This window comes from Lolium perenne, chromosome 5, assembly GCF_019359855.2.
Source record: "Lolium perenne isolate Kyuss_39 chromosome 5, Kyuss_2.0, whole genome shotgun sequence".
NCBI lineage: Eukaryota > Viridiplantae > Streptophyta > Magnoliopsida > Poales > Poaceae > Lolium > Lolium perenne.
In genome coordinates, this window is record NC_067248.2 from 167,855,698 (window position 1) to 167,874,312 (window position 18,615).

Sequence of the window (18,615 nt, forward strand, 5' to 3'; positions counted from 1 at the left end):
GCGATATTTATAGGGAGGCACCTTTAGTCGCGGTTGGTGTGGCCAACCGCGACTAAAGGGTACTGCTAGTCGCGGTTGGCCACACCAACCGCGACTAAAGGGTCTTTTCGCGGGATTTGAGCGGTTCCCGCGGAAAGACCCTTTAGTCGCGGTTGGTGTGGCCAACCGCGACTAAAGGTCTTTTTCAAATTTCTTTTCAATTTTCTTTTCAATTCAAAATGTTAAAAATACAAATAATATATCAAAAAATCAGAAAAACAAAACTAATTCAATTCAAAATCTTAAAAATACAAATAATATATCAAAAAATTTAGAAAAAATAAAACTAATTCATTTCAAAATGTTAAAAATACAAATAATATATCAAAAAATTCAGAAAAATAGAACTAATTCAATTCAAAATGTTGAAAATACAAATAATATACCAAAAAAATCAGAAAAATAAAACTAATTCAATTCAAAATGTTAATAATACAAATAATATATCAAAAAATTCAGAAAAATAAAACTAATTCAATTCAAAATCTTAAAAATACAAATAATATACCAAAAAATTCATAAAAATAAAACTAATTCAATTCAAAATTTTAAAAATACAAATTATCAAAAATTCATAAAAATAAAACTAATTCAATTCAAAAGTTCGTTGGCCCCCTCTTCCCGCCTCTTTCCGCCGAGCCCCTCTTCCCTCCTCGTCTTCCCGCCATTTCTTCCCTGTCTTCCCGCCTCTTTCTTCCCGCCAATTGTTTCCCGCCAATTTCTTCCGGCCTCTTTCTTCCCGCCAATTTGTTCCCGCCAATTTCTTCCCGCCACTTTCTCCCCGCCTCTTTCTTCCCGCCTCCTGTCTTCCCGCTCCCATTTTTCCCGCCATTTGTCACTACATATAGGTAGCCCGGCTTGGCCAGCATTATCATCTCTACAATCTCTCATCACTCTCTCATGGCTTCCACCGCACCCACTCTAACCTACCAGCAGGTGGAGGAGCTTTGCGCCTCGAACTACCCTTGCCCTCCGGGCTACCGCGTCCCTGCCGGCTGGAGCCTAAGCGCCGGCGGCGTGCCGGTCCCTCCCGTCCCTCAGGGTACTGCGCGCCGGGCGGCCATCACGAACCACTACTACCTCGACCTCACGCCGGAGCAGCGGATGAATCCCCGCTGGCATCCCGATAACCAGCATACTTGGGACGCCTTCTTCATCAATCGGCGTGAGAGGGCGCTCGCCAGGTATGAGGAGGACGGTCTGCCTCCTGGAAACTTCCACGAGGCCGGCCGTCGGCTATGGTGGTACGGCCGGACTTCTGCAGAGCGTCATGGACTACATCACGGCCGGCGATATCCCCGCTGCGCTACCCTCGATTCGAGCCACGAGCGCCGCCCGACGACAGCGACGACAGCAGCGACGACGACGCCGGCAACTTAGAAGGCGACGACTACCAGTACAACGGCGGCGGCTATGAAGACTACGAGTATGCATATTATACGCCTAGGCAGGAGTATGACTAAATCACTCCAAATTTCATGTATGCAGGAGTATGACTTAGTCACTCCAAATTTCCTATATGCAGGAGTATGACTTAGTCACTCCAAATTTCATGTATGCAGGAGTATGACTTAGTCACTCCAAATTTCCTATATGCAGGAGTATGACTTAGTCACTCCAAATTTCATGTATGCAGGAGTATGACTTAGTCACTCCAAATTTCATGTATCATCAGTGCTATCTCGAGTCAATTGAATCATTCGAAAATGGACACCAAACACATCACGGGTAATATAATTCACATGATTCATTCAACAAAGTTTGGTACAATAAATTATTACACATCATTTCTTCCCTTGTGTCCACCGCTTGCTTACGATTGTGCCGTATCCATGGAGCATCCTCATCATTTAACTTAATGCTTGGGTCGGTGTTCACTTTGAAGGGCGGAATTTCAGCAAACATATTATAATCTTCGACATGTCTGTCTTGTCCTCCACTCCCACGATGTTTCTTTTCCCCGAAAGAACAATGTGGCGCTTTGAATCATCGCATGATGTACTGATCGTTTTCTTATCTTTCCGTTTCCTCGGTTTGCTACTCATGTCCTTCACATAGAAAACCTGAGCGACATCTTTCGCTAGGACGAATGGTTCGTCAAGGTAACCAAGATTGTTGAAATCCACCATTGTCATTCCGTATTGCTGGTCCACCTTTACCCCACCTCCTGTTAGGTTGAACCATTTGCACCGGAACAAAGGGACCCTAAAGGAGGGTCCATAGTCAAGTTCCCATATCTCCTCTATGTAACCATAATATGTGACCTTTTGCCCATTCTCGGTTGCTGCATCAAAGCGGACACCACTGTTTTGGTTGGTGCTCTTTTTATCTTGGGCGATCGTGTAAAATGTATTCCCATTTATCTCGTACCCTTGGAAAGTCGTTATAGTCGAAGATGGTGTCTTGGCCAACATGTACAGCTGATCTACAACCTTATTGTCACTCATTAAATGTTTTCTCAACCAACTGCCGAAAGTCTCCATGTGGGCCTTCCTAATCCAGGATTCAGGCTTCCCAGGGTTGTCCGAGCGTAAAATATTCTTGTGTTTCTCAAAGTACGGAGCCACCAAGCTGGAATTGGTCAGAAGCTGTGTGGTGTGCTTCGATCGGAGAATGGCCGTCCATACATATCATTGATTTCCTTCCGATCGTGCCTTTTCCACTTAGTCTCCCCTCGTGCCGCGATTGAGGAAGACCAATCGGCTTAAGGTCAGGAACAAAGTCAACACAAAACTCAATTACCTCCTCATTTCCATAGCCCTTGGCGATGCTTCCTTCTGGCCTAGCACGGTTACGAACATATTTCTTTAATACTCCCATGAACCTCTCGAAGGGGAACATATTGTGTAGAAATACATGACCGAGAATGGAAATCTCATCGACTAGGTGAACCAGGAGGTGCGTCATAATATTGAAGAAGGATGGCGGGAACACCAACTCGAAATCGACAAGACATTGGATCACATCGTTACGTAACCGTGGTAGAACTTCCGGATTGATTACCTTCGAGAGATTGCATTGAGGAATGCACATAGCTTCACAATGGCTACTCGAACATTTTCCGGCAGGAGCCCCTCAAAGCAATCGGAAGCAATTGCGTCATAATCACGTGGCGATCGTGAGACTTCAGGTTTTGGAACTTTTTCTCCGCCATGTTTATTATTCCCTTTATATTGGACGAGAATCGACGGGACCTTCATCTGCTCAGGCATTCAAAAAGATGACCTTCTCTTCTTTGGTCGAGCGTAGGCGGCACGACCTTGAAACCGTTCCGGATGTCGGTCATCAGGGTCTTTCAAACTTTGCTGGTCCTGCCGTGCTTCCTTTGTATCATTTGACTTCCCATACACGCCCAAGAAGCTTAGGATGTTCACGCAAATATTCTTCGTAACGTGCATCACGTCGATTGCAGAGCGGACTTCTAGGACTTTCCAATATTCTAGCTCCCAGAATATAGATTTCTTCTTCCACATGGCTACGTGCCCGTCGGCTCCCTTCGGAACCGATTGTCCGCCAGACCCTTTCCAAAGATGACTTTCAAACCCTTGACCATATCAAATACCTCAGCACCGCAGTGTTCCGCAGGCTTCGGCTGGTGATCTGCCTTGCCGTTGTAATGCTTGCCTTTCTTTCTTCTTTGGATGACCTTTCGGAAGAAATCGACGATGCCCAAGGTACACGTTCTTCTTACAATTTGGCAAATGTACACTTTCAGTCTCATGTAAGCTGCGTGCATGCATTGTATCCCTTATTTGACAGTCCCGAAAGGTTACTAAGAGCAGGCCAATCGTTGATGGTTACGAAAAGCAACGCTCGTAGGTCAAATTCCTCTTCTTTGTGCTCATCCCACACACGGACACCAGGTCTGCCCCACAGCTGTAAAAGTTCATCAACTAATGGCCTTAGGTACACATCGATATCGTTGCCGGGTTGCTTCGGACCTTGGATGAGCACCGGCATCATAATGAACTTCCGCTTCATGCACAACCAAGGAGGAAGGTTGTAGATGCATAGAGTCACGGGCCAGGTACTATGGCTGGAGCTCTGCTCGCCAAAAGGATTCATGCCATCCGTACTTAGACCAAATCTTATGTTCCTTGCGTCAGCTGCAAAATCTTTGAACTCTCTGTCGATCTTTCTCCATTGCGTTCCATCTGCGGGGTGTCTCAACTCCCCGTCCGACTTACGGTCCTCTTTGTGCCATCGCAACAACTTGGCATGCTCTTTGTTCCTGAACAGACGTTTCAACCGTGGTATTATAGGAGCATACCACATCACCTTGGCGGGAACCCTCTTCCCGGGTTTCTCGGCCCTCAACATCGTCACCGGGGTCATCGCCTCGATCTTATAACGCAATGATGTGCATACTGGGCATTCATTCAAATTCTCGTATTCACCGCGGTAGAGGATGCAGTCGTTGATGCATGCATGTATCTTCAGAACCTCTAAACCTAGAGGGCAGACAACCTTCTTTGCTTCGTACGTAGTGGCGGGCAACTCGTTATTCTTTGGAAACATATTCTTCAACATTTTCAGCAAGTTTTCAAATGCCGAGTCAGCTACACCTGCCTGTGCCTTCCATCTCAGCAAATCCGGTGTGCAGCCCAGCTTTTTCAGACCATCATCGCATCCGGTACAGGCGCCTTCTGTGATCCTCTAACATGCGATCCAAATTCTCCCTCTCTTTTTCAGTTTCGCAGCGTCTCCGTGCATCAGCAATGGTCCGACCAAGATCATCAACGGGATCATCACGTGCCTCTTCTTCACCTTCCCCTTCACCTTCCCCTTCACCTTCAGCATCCTCCATGAAAGTATCACCGAAATGAGCAAGATAGCTTTCATCATTGAAATCATCCCCTTCTTCATCTTCTTCCATTATAACCCCTCTTTCTCCATGCTTGGTCCAACAATTATAGCTTGGCATGAAACCGTGCCGAAGCAGGTGCATGTGAACATCTCTTGAGGAAGAGTAACCATTCTGATTCTTACATTTAACACATGGACAGATAACAAAACCCCCCCTGCTTGTTCGCATTGGCCACTACGAGGAAATCTTTCAAACCCGCACTGAACTCGCCGGAGAGTCGGTTACCGTACATCCATTGTCGATTCATCTACATTATTATAATATAAAATATATAATTAACCATCATGCATTTGTTAAACTAACTAGCTACAAACAATATAAATTAAACAATGAACTACACACACATGCACATTTTATCAACGACACATCAAAGGTTCAAGTTGCTAACCGCGATCGAGGAGGAAAAAATAAATGAGAAAGCTCAAGTGTGGCTCCAACACTTCATATCATGTTTGTTTCATGCTCTTGGGGCATTTCATCAAACACCTTATGTGCATAAGAGGAACCAAAAGCAAACCTAACACCCACTTGTGAAGCTTGTGAAGAGAATGGCACCAAATGGCTAAGTGTTGGCTGCTGGATGGGTATATATAGGGGAGGGGCTTTAGTCCCGGTTGGCCTGGCCAACCGCGACTAAAGGCCTTCGGGCACCTTTAGTCGCGGTTGGCCTGGCCAACCGCGACTAAAGACCCCCCACGTGCACCGGCTGGCCACCGAGCGCCCTGGGCCCAGGCCTTTGGTCGCGGTTCTCCTCCCGAACCGCGACTAAAGGTACCATTAGTCGCGGTTCCTGCAGCATCGCGACTTATGGGGCTCACCCGAAGCCTGTTTTTCCACCAGTGTTACCTTTTGCCGGGGATTTTTCTGATGTTATATATTGTACCAGTACTTTGGTTATCTACATTGCATGTGTAAGAAAATTGATCTCGACTAATCTTGATTTCTTGGCGGTGCTATCTTATTGGAAATCGAGGAGTATTTTCTTCCTAGAAGACACAGGTCAGTAGTGCCTAAAATATAAGCAAATAGCCATATAAGGCAATTTCTCCCTACTCCTCTACAATCGTGCAGGTACTTATTCCTTTCTCTCTCTTCTTGGCCTAATCTAACTTTTTAATAATTTCTCTATTACAATCAGTTGTATTGAGATAGTTTTCTGTTTGGTAGTATATTGGAGTGAGCTCTTCGTGCTATATTCAATATTTGAAGCTTGTGTTTAGGGGGGAAATGATTTATATGAGTTCTGCCCTTACAGTAGCGGGTGGAGGCGGCGTCGTGGTGGTAGGTGGTCGGCTGACCTATGCGGATTGGAGGAAGGAGGGGTGTCGTTGCCTATTCGACGGTACCTCGGAGGAGAGATCCTCACGAGGGGGAGAAGAAGTAGGGGCCATAGGGCGGAGAATCCTCGGGACGGTGGTACGCGATTTACCCAGCTTCGGATCACCTGCACGATGGCAAGGCCTACTGCTGCTTGTCTGGAATTATCTGGGCGCTTTCGCGTTGTTACAATGAGTTGTGGTTGTGCATCTAGGGCTCCCGGGATCCGGCTTATAAAGGCGCACGGATCTAGGGTTTACACGGAGAGTCCTAGCCGGAATACAAGTCGCCTAACTACGGTACAATATCTTGCCGTGTACGTCAAGGATCCGCCTTCCTCTAAGACCGTGCTGGATCCGGATACTTCATGGGCCTTCACGGATCCGGCCTCCTTCGTAGGTCGGTTGGGATCCGGCTTCCTGTTCCGAACTGGACTTCATCCTTCAGGATCTACAGCAACTGGGCCGCCCGACGGGCCACATGCCACATCACCATCTGTGGGCCACCTGGGCTTGCCGGATCTAGGCCATGCCGTTGATATACCCATAAAGTATACCCACAATAGTAGCCCCCGAAGTTCTCCGAGATTCATCATTCCTCCGACTTCATTCAACTCGGATCCGAAGAGAATCTTGAAGAGCTTCAAAACTTTACTTGTTTCTGGTATCATCTATTCGGAAATCTTCTTTTCTTCTGGATCGGCAATGTTACGGAGATTCCACTTTTCCCGCGCACAACTTCCTTTTTTCCCGCACTAAATTTTCGGAGATGCGAATCTCTAGCCGGAATTTTTGGGAGCGCACAGTTAAGTTACCTCCACGTCATTTTACCGTTTTTGACCTAAGACACGTGTCAATCATCTGACGGCGTGACCGTTTCGTTCCCACCGTTAGATCTGAATCACGAATCTCCGCGCGAGGTCTATAAATACCCCTACGCGCGGTAACTTTCCCATTCTTTCACCGCATCTTCCACCTCTTCTTCTTCCTCGCGCAGCGCCGCCCATCGGATCTGAACTCCGGCGAACTTCCGCACGGAGAGCTTCATCCACCGCAGTTCCAAGGTCCCTCTTGACCTAAGATCTGCACGTTTGATCGGGAAATCTCTTCCGCCGCCGATTCGTGGTCTTCGGAAGCTCAGCGCTGCAAGTCCGGCGACCTCATTCTCGCCAGAGTCTCGACGGACCACCGCGCCATTAACAGTAAGTACACCGGCCTTGTAGAAGAAGAAGTAGATTAGTGTAGATTCCGGATACACAAATTAGTTTGCATGCGTGCAGCCGGAAGCATGCCGCATGGTTCACCACATTGTACTGGTAGTTCTCCGAGTAGCCCGGAACCCAGCACTGTAGAACCAATCTGTCCGGATCCCATTTCATATCTGCCACCATACGTTTCCGACATTAGGCTTGCTCAATCATTCTCCGCCTCTTCCAGTACCATATTGGGCCGGATTCCAACCGCACAAGAGCTCCAAGAAGAACTCCAAGGCCAAGCTAGAATGGCAGCCAAGGTCCAGGAGTCGGAAAATAAGAAGGCATCCAAGGCCCGGATCCGCGAAGGCGTGAGAGGTCAATGGTGACCTTGCGAGACCACTGACGCGGAGCTCAGAGAACTCCAGAACGAGGGCATGATCTCCGAGTACTGGAGCTTCATGCGCGACTCCGACGTTCCCAAACCCGAACCGGACGAACGAGTCATGACCAAGGCATGGGTCGAGCGCGGTCTATCGCTCCCCTGTTCGGAGTTTTTCCTCTCCATCCTCGACACGTACGGGCTTCAACCCCACAACATCTGCCCAAACTCATACCTCCTCCTCTCCAACTTCGCAACTCTCTGCGAAGGGCATCTTGGGATCCGACCAAGCGTCACGTTATGGCAGTTTTTCTTCCGAGTGAAGAAAGAGACGAAAGACAAAGCTATGTTGAACTGCGGGAGTATGACATTTATGCTCCGCTCCGGCCGCATGTATCCGCCTCATGATTCCCACGAGTCCGTCCGATACTGGAATGCCGGATGGTTCTACCTGAAGAACGCATCAGTTCCGAACGTCCACGACGGAGTTCCTTCCTTCAACAACAAGCCTCCAGAAGAACTAGCTAGCTGGAGCTTCATCCCCTCACTCGCCCAGACTCCGATACTGGAGAAGGCAGCCCGGAGGATTTCCTGGTTGGTTCACGATGGACTAACCGGAGCTCAGCTAACACTTAGCTGGTTCTCCCGGAGAATCCAGCCTCTGCGCTACAACGCGTGCCTGATGTGCGCATATACTGGGGCGGATGATCTTCTCCGGGTAACGTGTCACGATCTTCCGGCTGACTCTCTCAAGAGGAGATTCAAGACGTTGGTGAAGATAGGCCGGGGACAACCAATCCCGGAACTGATCAAGGATATCAACACACGCGACCAGTGTCCTCCGGTAAGCACATGCCCCTTCACCGTTTCTCAACTTCACATATCTTCAGTGTGTTTTAACTTGTTTTGCTAACCTTCCTCGCAGCTCGATACTTTGGCGGAGGAGAACCTGCGCAACATACTCCGAGTCCCTGTCAGCGGCGAATCGGCGGAGGAGGATCCGGAGGACCCTGAGGAGGAAGAGGAGCGAGCACCCCGAAAGGCTGCCCCTCGACCTTCGAAGCGTTCCCGCGCCAAAGCTTCCGGCTCTGAAGCCGGAGCTAGCGACGAGGCTTCCGCCAAGAAACCCAAGGTGACCAAGCCGCCTCCGCTCAATTCCAAAAAGGCGGAGCGCGAGCGCCTCAAGCTGCTGTCGACAGCAGGAAGACACTCGCATCCCAACATCCCGGGCGCGACGTAAGTTTCCGAGTATTGTGCATTTTTATTTTGGTAAGCTGTGTTACTTATACTTTTCCTTCGCTCGCTTGCAGGAATCCGAACCCAACTACCGCGCGGACCAACGTTCAGGAGCACATAACAAAGTATATGCAACGAAAGTCCCCTGCCGTTGGTCCCTCGACGCCAGCTCCGCCAAGCGCTACCCAAGCTACCCCACAGCCATCTCCTCCTCCCGCGGATCAATCTCCTGCTCCTGATGCACCCACTCCACCGGAAATAATTCCGGTTAGTAGCGACAGAGCGGGCGGAGAAAGTTCCGGCGGAAGGGCCCCGTGCATGACGAAACTGAAGGACAATGCCGCGAGGAAGCAGAAGTCAATTCCTCCGGCAAAGCTGAAGCTACAGCTGGTGATATGGTCGTTTTCCCCAAGAACTTTGGAGATCCGGCTGACCTTACTTCCACCCCTAAAGCCTATGTCACGAAGTTTTTTAACAAACTATCAGAGGCGGAAAAATGGGAACTGGAGCAAGATTTGCTCAACGCTATGCTGAACAATGCCTGGGGTAAACCAGACGTCGAGACGTCGGAAATCCAGGAGTTCAAAAAAGACGTTGGCCAGTTCTTCGACAAGCTCGTTTGCAAGCAAAAGGTAACTCCCCAGTAGCCCCCAAGTATTTAGGCGGAAACTAGTGTAGTTAGCGTCTGAATACTTAGAGAAAACTCAAACTGAAGGAAGATTTAAATGTCGTGGTAGCCCCCAAGCATTATGGCGGAAAGATTTCCAGCAACAATGCTTTTAGAAAGACTTATCCATAAAATACTTGTGGAACTTACTCCGACAGTGACTGGATTTGCAGGAACAGAAGGCTCTGCATTACGAGCTGCACAAGAACATTGCGCTTCAGCGTCGTGTAACCATCAGCCAGGCGGAGAAGATCCAACGTTTCCAAACGGAGAATGCGGACTTGAAGAAGAAGCTGTCAGAAGCCCGAGGTTGGTTTCCGACTTTCTGGTGCATGTAGGTTATGTTCCGTATTTTCAAACTTGATGTTTTACATATCTTTGAGTAGGTGCATCCTCGTCCCTCACTGACAAGGTATTAACTTGTCAATGCCTACGGATTGTAGACTAGGGTTTAGTTGGATGTAGAGGTGTGGTGACCCGGCATACCACTGCATGGTGTAGTATGCAAGTCTGATATAACACCAATGAAACACTGTTCCACTGGTATTATATCGCTCAGAGTGGTACAACAGAAACATATGCGGGTCCAAGGCATGTCTATAGAATTACACACAGACTCTGTTACATAAGATCATCACAGCCTCCTACTTTACAATGAGGTAAAACTGCAAATAAACTCCAGAAGAACGACTCGTAGTCTAATCCTATCACGAACTCTAGTTGTAGAGTATTTAACTAGCTATAGAGGCTATGAATAGATTCTAGCTAAATAGGAGCTCAGTTTAGGAAGCTAGTTCCCTTCTATGGCTAAACTAGGTTTTCTCCTTGATGTATGTGGTATCTGACTCCTCTGACAGGGTCTTGTCTCTTGAAGTAGTTGCTGACTCCTCGACCTTCGAGTTGCACTGTAGATACTCCTTCGATGCCTCCATATCTAAGCAGGGGATTTAAGAGTGGGATGAGTACGAGCGTACTCAACAAGTTCATTATAGGAAAGAGGTGTTTAATGCACTAGCTACAGCATTAGACCAGAAAGTCTAATACCAATGCAAGTTTTCATAATCATTTCTTCAAAAGGTTGCTTTTATTCAGAAGAACTATGTCCGTCAGCCTTCACCGGTTTACTAGAACTTCATGGAGCTCCTTTTCGGCCGCGTTCGCAGTTCCATATCCCGGAACAGGGAGTGACAGGTCACGGTTCTTTACACTCTGCAGAGGTGTGTTGCTTTACCCATAAGAGATCTTAACCTTGGTGCCAACAGGGGGCGACCCGTCCACACTTCCTTTGGTGTGAGGCCCGGTATAAGGTCTAGCCAATCATGTTCCTCCGTTACCTCGAACACCCACCCGTTGTTGCATGCCCCGACCCTGGGTCCACGCCGGTCCCATTATTCCCGTAGATTTCAGGGTGGACCCCGACCACGGCAGCGATCTTGGGCTCTACCATACACTCCTACGCCGGTAGCTGCAACCCATCATAGACCGCATTACCGTGGGGAATTAGAATGGGATCCCCACCCTCCGGTTGTTCCGCAAGACACAACTGCTACGGCAAGCAATGCTTTACCGTGGGGAATTAGAATGGGATCCCCACCCTCCGGTTGTTCCGCCAGATACAACTGCTACGGTAAGCGCATCCGTTGATGAACGAGAGGTGGAAACACTTTTGACTACTCCGTCCCACTCCGGATCTTATGGTTAACACGGGTATTACGGCACAAGAATCACTGGCGACATTTGTTGTTTAATCCTAGATGGATATAAACCCTTGCAATGGAACCTCCACCATATCAACACAATCCATGGTTCCATTGCCCACCACAAAGTCATATTCATAGTTATGAAAATAGTGGTTTTGGTTTTTATGCAATAGTGATAAACATAGTACTTTGCAAGTAATTTGGTAAAAATACTCAAATGACATGAGCAAGCGATGAACTTGCCTTTATTGACTGCAAGATTATGCAGACAAGGTCTTCGATACGCAATAACTCCAAATTCTGAAATAGCATCATCGTCCGGTAAGGACGATGTTTAAAAGATTGCCAAGGATGCAATAATGCATAAGTATGAGATGCAATCGTTCTAAACGTAACCTAACCCCAATGATTTAGGATCAGTGAGTTGTAATGATTGGTTTAGGGTGTGTTGCACTTTTAGAGTGATCCACAAGCAAGGTTCTTATTCAGGTGTGTTGTTTTAGGATCATAAGCAAGTGGTGAAATGCATAGTAACAATCATACACACCCAGGGATAGTAGTTGTATAATAAGTAAAGAGCAGTTGTCAATTTTAAGTTCTATCATGTATGGTTGATGATTACTTATAATATATTTCAAAAGAATAACTTTTGAAGAATAAGTTCTTTAATAAAGAACAAGTATGATAATTAGGTTGGTAGGGTTCTATGGTTTCATCTAGTCTCTGGAGTAAGTATTAAATGGATCCAAACAGGGTTGGATTCATTAATAACTAGGGCTTGTATGGATTTAGTGAAGCCTAAGTATCTTAAGCAATTAATGGTTGCTATCATGGTGATATATCTTAGTGGTAATAGATAGCTATTGTTTATAGGTCCTATTAAGCAGGGTTGATGATGATTCTCTGTTTACTTCAAAAGAATAACTTTTGAAGAACATACTTCTTAAGTAATAAGAAGTATATTAATTAAGGTTGAGGTTGTCTTGTATTAGCCATTGGATCTCTAAGTAGAGAATGGTTGGTTCCTAAATAGGATGGTTCATAAGTATCTCACACTAGCAGGGTTTAGTGTGTATGGGATATGATGTCAATATTAGCATGGTTGCTAATGGAGTTCATCACAATGGTGTGATGCTATATAGGTATGAGTAAGGTTGATACTTTTGGTGATAGGAATTTAGGGTTTAGACTTAGGTGTTCCTATTTGATCATCTAGGTTTGAGGGGATGAACACATGGAATGCTAAAGTCTTAGTGATAGGTTCCTATATTTTATGTGGACATGGATATGCACTTAGTGGCTAATTATGGATCTAGGTATGAATACAATGTCTCCTGATCACATGTCTTAACCTAGGGTTTAGGTTTAGAGGCAATTTAGGGTTCACATGTAATAATGGAACTAGGTTCTAAATGACATTAGGGTTTTAGGATTACACATGAAATGATGAGTTCCTAATTTTCTACCATATGGAACTAGGGTTGCATAACTACTATTTAGTTCATAAGTTAATAACTTCATTTTGAATTTGAAGTTATTAATAACCTAAAAATAATATTGAATTTGGCATTTATCATTTTTTTAAATAACTAATAATTAGTGTAATTATTAATCAGGGTTTAAATCTCTCTAATAATGTTTTAACAAAATAGCAAATAAAGAAAATTAGTTTTAATGTTTTCTTCATTTATTTGCTTATTGGTTTTATTTAATTTATAAATGGTTTCTTAATTTCTGAATTTTTAATTGTATTTAGAATTTAAAATTAAAGGCTTAAATAACAAGTATTAAATAATTGAATTTTTATTAAAAATAAAAATTTCATTTTATATTTTTATTGGATAGAATTTTCTTTTCTAAGAATTTTAATATCTCATTTATATTTTTCTGACTTAAATTGGATTTTCTAAATTTATTTGAAGTTGCAGCAATTTCTGGAATTAGATTTAAATGAAAAACGGCTAAAGGTACACGGTTGAACCTACACAGAGAGGCTGACTGGTGGGCCTATGGCCACGTTGGTTACCACGTGGTGCCAACGTGGCAACCAAGTGCACCACCGGCGGCCAGTCAAGGACGGCGCCGGCGTTGGAGGGCTTCCGCGAGTGCGTGTGTGTGCTCATACGAACGAGGAAGACGAGGTGAACCGATTGGTGGTGGCGCCGCCCCGCTATGGTCATCGGAGCTTGGCCGGCGGCGGAACCGAGCGGTAGAGCTCGCAGTATGCGTGATGCGATGAAGCTAGGGGACGCAATCAAGCGGGCTATGCATGCTAGGAGGGTCAGTGGCTCACCAGGAGCACGAAGATCTTGACGCCGAGGTCTATGGAGGTCTGGTTCGCCGGAATTGCCAACTCCGGCCGTCGGGGAGTTGAGGTCGTCGGCGCCGATTTCGGTCACGGCGGCCCGATTCCTCCTGCAGGATGAACAAGTCGACCATGGCGATTCTAATGGTAGTCACGGCGAGGCTCGGGGTGGCCTCCACCGGTGGCGATGGTCGATGGCCGGGCGGCTAGGGTTTCGGTAATGGGCGGAATTGGAGCAGAGAGAGAAAGAATCTGAAGCTGCTGTCCATCGTGGGCTTTTATACGGTGCTGGACTGCGCCTCATCACGACGCCGATGAAGGAGGGGTCGACAGCGAGAGAGGAGAAGAGGAGCACGGCGTGCTGCTGGCGTCCATGCGCGAGGAGAAGATGAGGATGAGCCCCTCCTCCGATATTTGATCGAAGGGGTACGTGGGCTGCTCCTGGGTGGTGGCTTGGGCCGAGCGTTGGGCTGCGCTGTGCCGCTTCTTTGGGCTGCGACGGCCAGGTAAGCTTCTACTCCATTTTTTTCTCTGTTTTCTTTTTCTTCTTATTTTCTGTTTTTGAATTCTGTTTTTAATTCAATTTTGAATGCTTTATTTTTTTATTTTGCAGGTATTTCTTATTTTAATAATACAAGGAATAGCCCAAGATTCTACAAACACTTTGGTAATGTATTAGAAAATTTAATATGGGTTCCATAACATTGGTTTGATTGTTATTATTGGGATTTGGATTCAATATCCATTTGGGCATGAATTTGAATATCATCTCAAGCATATTCAAATTATTTTCCAATGATATTTTTCTCACTTAGTGATATGTAGGTTTTATTTGGTATTACTTTGCAAGAAACAATTCCATGGTAATATTTATTACTGGATTGCAAATAAGAAGATGGCTTTAATGGCATGCTTTCATGTATTAAAATGTGTCTAAGGATTTGGCCTCTTATTTGGGAATGTGGTCACTTGTACATAATTTTATGTGAGCACTTGCTTGTGAAGGTTTTGTAGATTTGATTATATCCATATTTCAAAGGTGGCACTAGGATTATATTTAATAACACCTTGAATTACTTAGAGTAGGTATTACTCTCATCATGGTTTGGCTTTGATTCTAATGATAAGTGGTTGATTACCACTTATGGTTTTAATTATTAAATATAACACAAGGTTAATCTTTGGTTCATAATTGAAACCAAGATATAGTTTGTGAGCAATTTCTAAGGTTCTAATGAGATTCACCTAATGGCAATTGGTTTGAATCTCATCTATGGCCTGGTTTGTATTATGATCACCATAGTGATACATAAACTAGGGTTGAGGTTTAATTATTGGTTGTGAGATGGGATGATAGCATATTGCATGTGCTAGGGTTAATCTCCCCTAACCAAGATAATATGGTTACTTTCTTAATTGCTTCTGTGCTCATTCAATTACTAAGGATTTGAGAATTGGTTTTATCTTCTAGCAATTAACTACAATTATTATCCTTAATTTATCATTAACTTAACTACATTGGTTATAGTTCTTTTTATAGTTAACTTTGGTCTTATGGATGAATGGTTTCTCACCATATTAAATATGGAGTTTTACTCTAAGGTTTTCTTAGGTTCTTTATTTTATGAAATATAGGTATGGTAGGATTCTACTTATGATCACCAAATGGTTCACAAGTAAAAGATAAGATATAAACCTAGGGTTGCTTACTAGTTATCTTCCCATAATTTCATGTGGGAATGAAATCTACTTATTCTAGTAGGGTTTAACTTATCCTCACATACTTCAAGAGCAATGATCATGGTTAGACATGATCCACTTGTTCTTGATATCTTTACCTCAAGTTCTTAGGGTTTATGATCATCACTCAGTTTATAATGATCAAGGTTTGGCTTCCTAAAGTATCTCTCCTGAATTATGGTTTCTCATTTCTAAGATCAAGTATTGTCTTGATCAACTAGGATATATCACTACTATTTCTCTTTCTAGGATGGTCATGGTCATGATTGTCTCAATAGTTTTATATCCCAGGAAAATGCCTGAGATATTTACTTAAAGTTCCCTCAAGAACTGATGGTTTAACCATTTGGATATTTGAATAGACAGAACTAGGATTAGTATGGATGGTCTCTCTCATTTGGGAAGGACTTCAATGCTAACCTAATATTAGGCTCCATAGAGGTTGATGTGATCATCAAGATCTATGTTTAACATTAGTGGTTATCTCTCTCTAGGGTTGTCTTGAAGATGATGATTTGAATACTTGGATGCATACCCAAGGTTTAACTCAAGTTTTGTTATTGCTTCTTTAATAATTATAATAGAACTCTCACCTCTCTAGGTTTGATGTAAAACTATTTGGAATAGGGAAGAATTTATATTTCTTAAGTTGAATCTCCTTGTCTTGTTTCCAAGGTTACAGTAGAATGGATATCACATGGTTTATGATAAGTGCATGGATTAGTTTAAGACATGGAGAAGATAAGTGAAGATTAGTTTCTCCAATTATTGTTACTTAATTTCCAAATAGATTGATGTTCATAGGTTATGGCAAGGAATATCATGTTGTGATTTTTAATAAGATCAAGTAGTTGCTCCTTGATTAATAAGTTCTTGTGTTGATTTTAATTCCATTTGATCTAACCCCTTAGATCAAATCATCTCTACCCAAAACAAGGTTTTAGTAAAGTCACATTGAGGTTTATAGCGCTTGACTTGATGAGCTACTTCAATTCCACCAAGGTCAAGTGAAACTTCAGTTACTGTGACTATTTTACTTTAAAGCGCGAAAATTCCCCAGATTTTCTATGCATGAATGCAATGCACACATCTGTTTCCTCTATTTTTGTAACCCCATTACTTGGGATATTACAGTCTCTACCCCTTAAACTAAACTTCATCCTCGAAGTTTGAACTCTCTCACGTTTCCGAAGTGTGGATCTGACTTGTGCAGACTACATCTTTTCTCGAACTCCGTGGTGATCTCACTAGATATAATTGAATATATCTCTTGTCCAGATTCTTCCTGGAATCCATTAGGTTTTGTCTCTGAACCATGGTTCTTACTTTGATTCTTTGATTTCTTCCAGCTCTATAAGCTTGTTTCCTTTCTCATTGAAGATTCAATGATTGAGACTTCTTCTGGTGCTGCTGGTCTTATTTGAAGGCTAATTTGATAATAAACTCCTAATGCTAAATAGGTCTTTGTTTTCCCTTACTTCCAAAAGTGCAATAATGGTACTTGGTAAGGTACTTTACCATGGAATTGTTCGTGATGGTTTATTTCCCTAAGATTGGATTAGACTCATTTAGTCCATCCAATCATGGTTTATAGTTGATACCTATAACTATTTTGGGTTATTTAGGTTCCATGAAAGGAATCATTCTATTAGTCTGTGGTTCTGGTATGGTCAATTTCCTTCGATCTTTGGCCTTCTTGAGCTGTATTTGGTCTCTGACATTTCCTTCGTCCAACTTCTTTATTTTTGACTTACTTGAGCTTTCGTACTTCTGAGTAGATATTACTCACTTTCCCAAGTTATAGTCCACTTCTTACTTCCTCGAGGTGTAAACCTCGGCTTCTGGTCTGACATCCTTCTGAAAGTTTTGTCCAACCGTCTTATAAAAATAAGATCGAACTTCCTCTCAGTTTAGACCTTCATCAACAATCTTGCTGAAAATATACAGTGAACTCAATCTTTACTCTACCCCTTAGAGTTTTCTTATGGTCTTCAACTCATTTTCTTCCAACTATTGGACTTATGGTTGGAATATTGGTCAACTTATGGGTTTTACTTCTTCTAAGATCTCGCGAAGAATGTTTGTGGTGTATCCACTCAATTGTGGACATCCAATGTGAATCCTTCAACTAAATGATTATAGATCTAGCTATTTGGCTGACAAAATTTTTATTTGTTCACAAACTTTGGTTACAATTAATTAAATCGTGGACTATTTGTAATACCAACTGATACCAGCTGTGGTTATTATACCAACTGTGGCTATTTGATATCTAAAAATGGATTCTGTTATAGGTTCTGATCAACTGGACGAGACATCTTCTGCTTTATCTCGCAATATTGATCCTATACCAATTGTGGTCTTCTGATATCAACTATGGTCTTCTTATATCTGCTATGGTTTCATAGGTCATCTTTCTTCATTCAGGGTTTATTTTGCAAGAAAACCACTATGAATATAGTATCCAAGGTGATTTCCCATGCATTCCCTCTTCTATATTAATTATGGATCTGCTTGAGCTTCACCATAATCATTATCTTTCTCACCTTCATGCTTCTTATGTACTGAAGTACTCCTCTGTTGAGGTAAAGCATGAGTTTAGGTGGGTACTTCCTTCTGAATATTGGGGTTGCTTCCCACAAATTTACTCCTTTCATCTGGTTGAGCTTCATATTGTCTTCGGAATCCTCCATAATTCGTCACTTCCTCACACGTTTACCATTACCCTCTAGATCTATAGCACCAAGTAAGGACTTGATATTGCAACATGCATTTGCATATCAAAGTCAAACTTCATGTATGGATCTAGTCAAACAATGAAAATCCAAGAAGATTCAGCTTTGTGCTTATAATACACATCATCATAGGCCTGAATATAATAGTTGAGTAAGACATCTCTAAACATCAGGCTGAGATGTGTAGTATATAACACCACATAATATAGGTTTATATCGTGATACTTAGCACGAATATAGGGAATTCTACTATTTGTCTCAACCTTTACCTTAATTGCACATTTGCAATGAGATAAACTTCAAACAAAGTGGTCTAGGATAGTTGTGGTTAACCTAATTTTCTTTGGAAGTACTAACTTAGCTTCCATTTTGTTGAGGACTACTTCAATGATATGTCTGGTTCTAACATCACTATTCTAGACACATAACTATTGG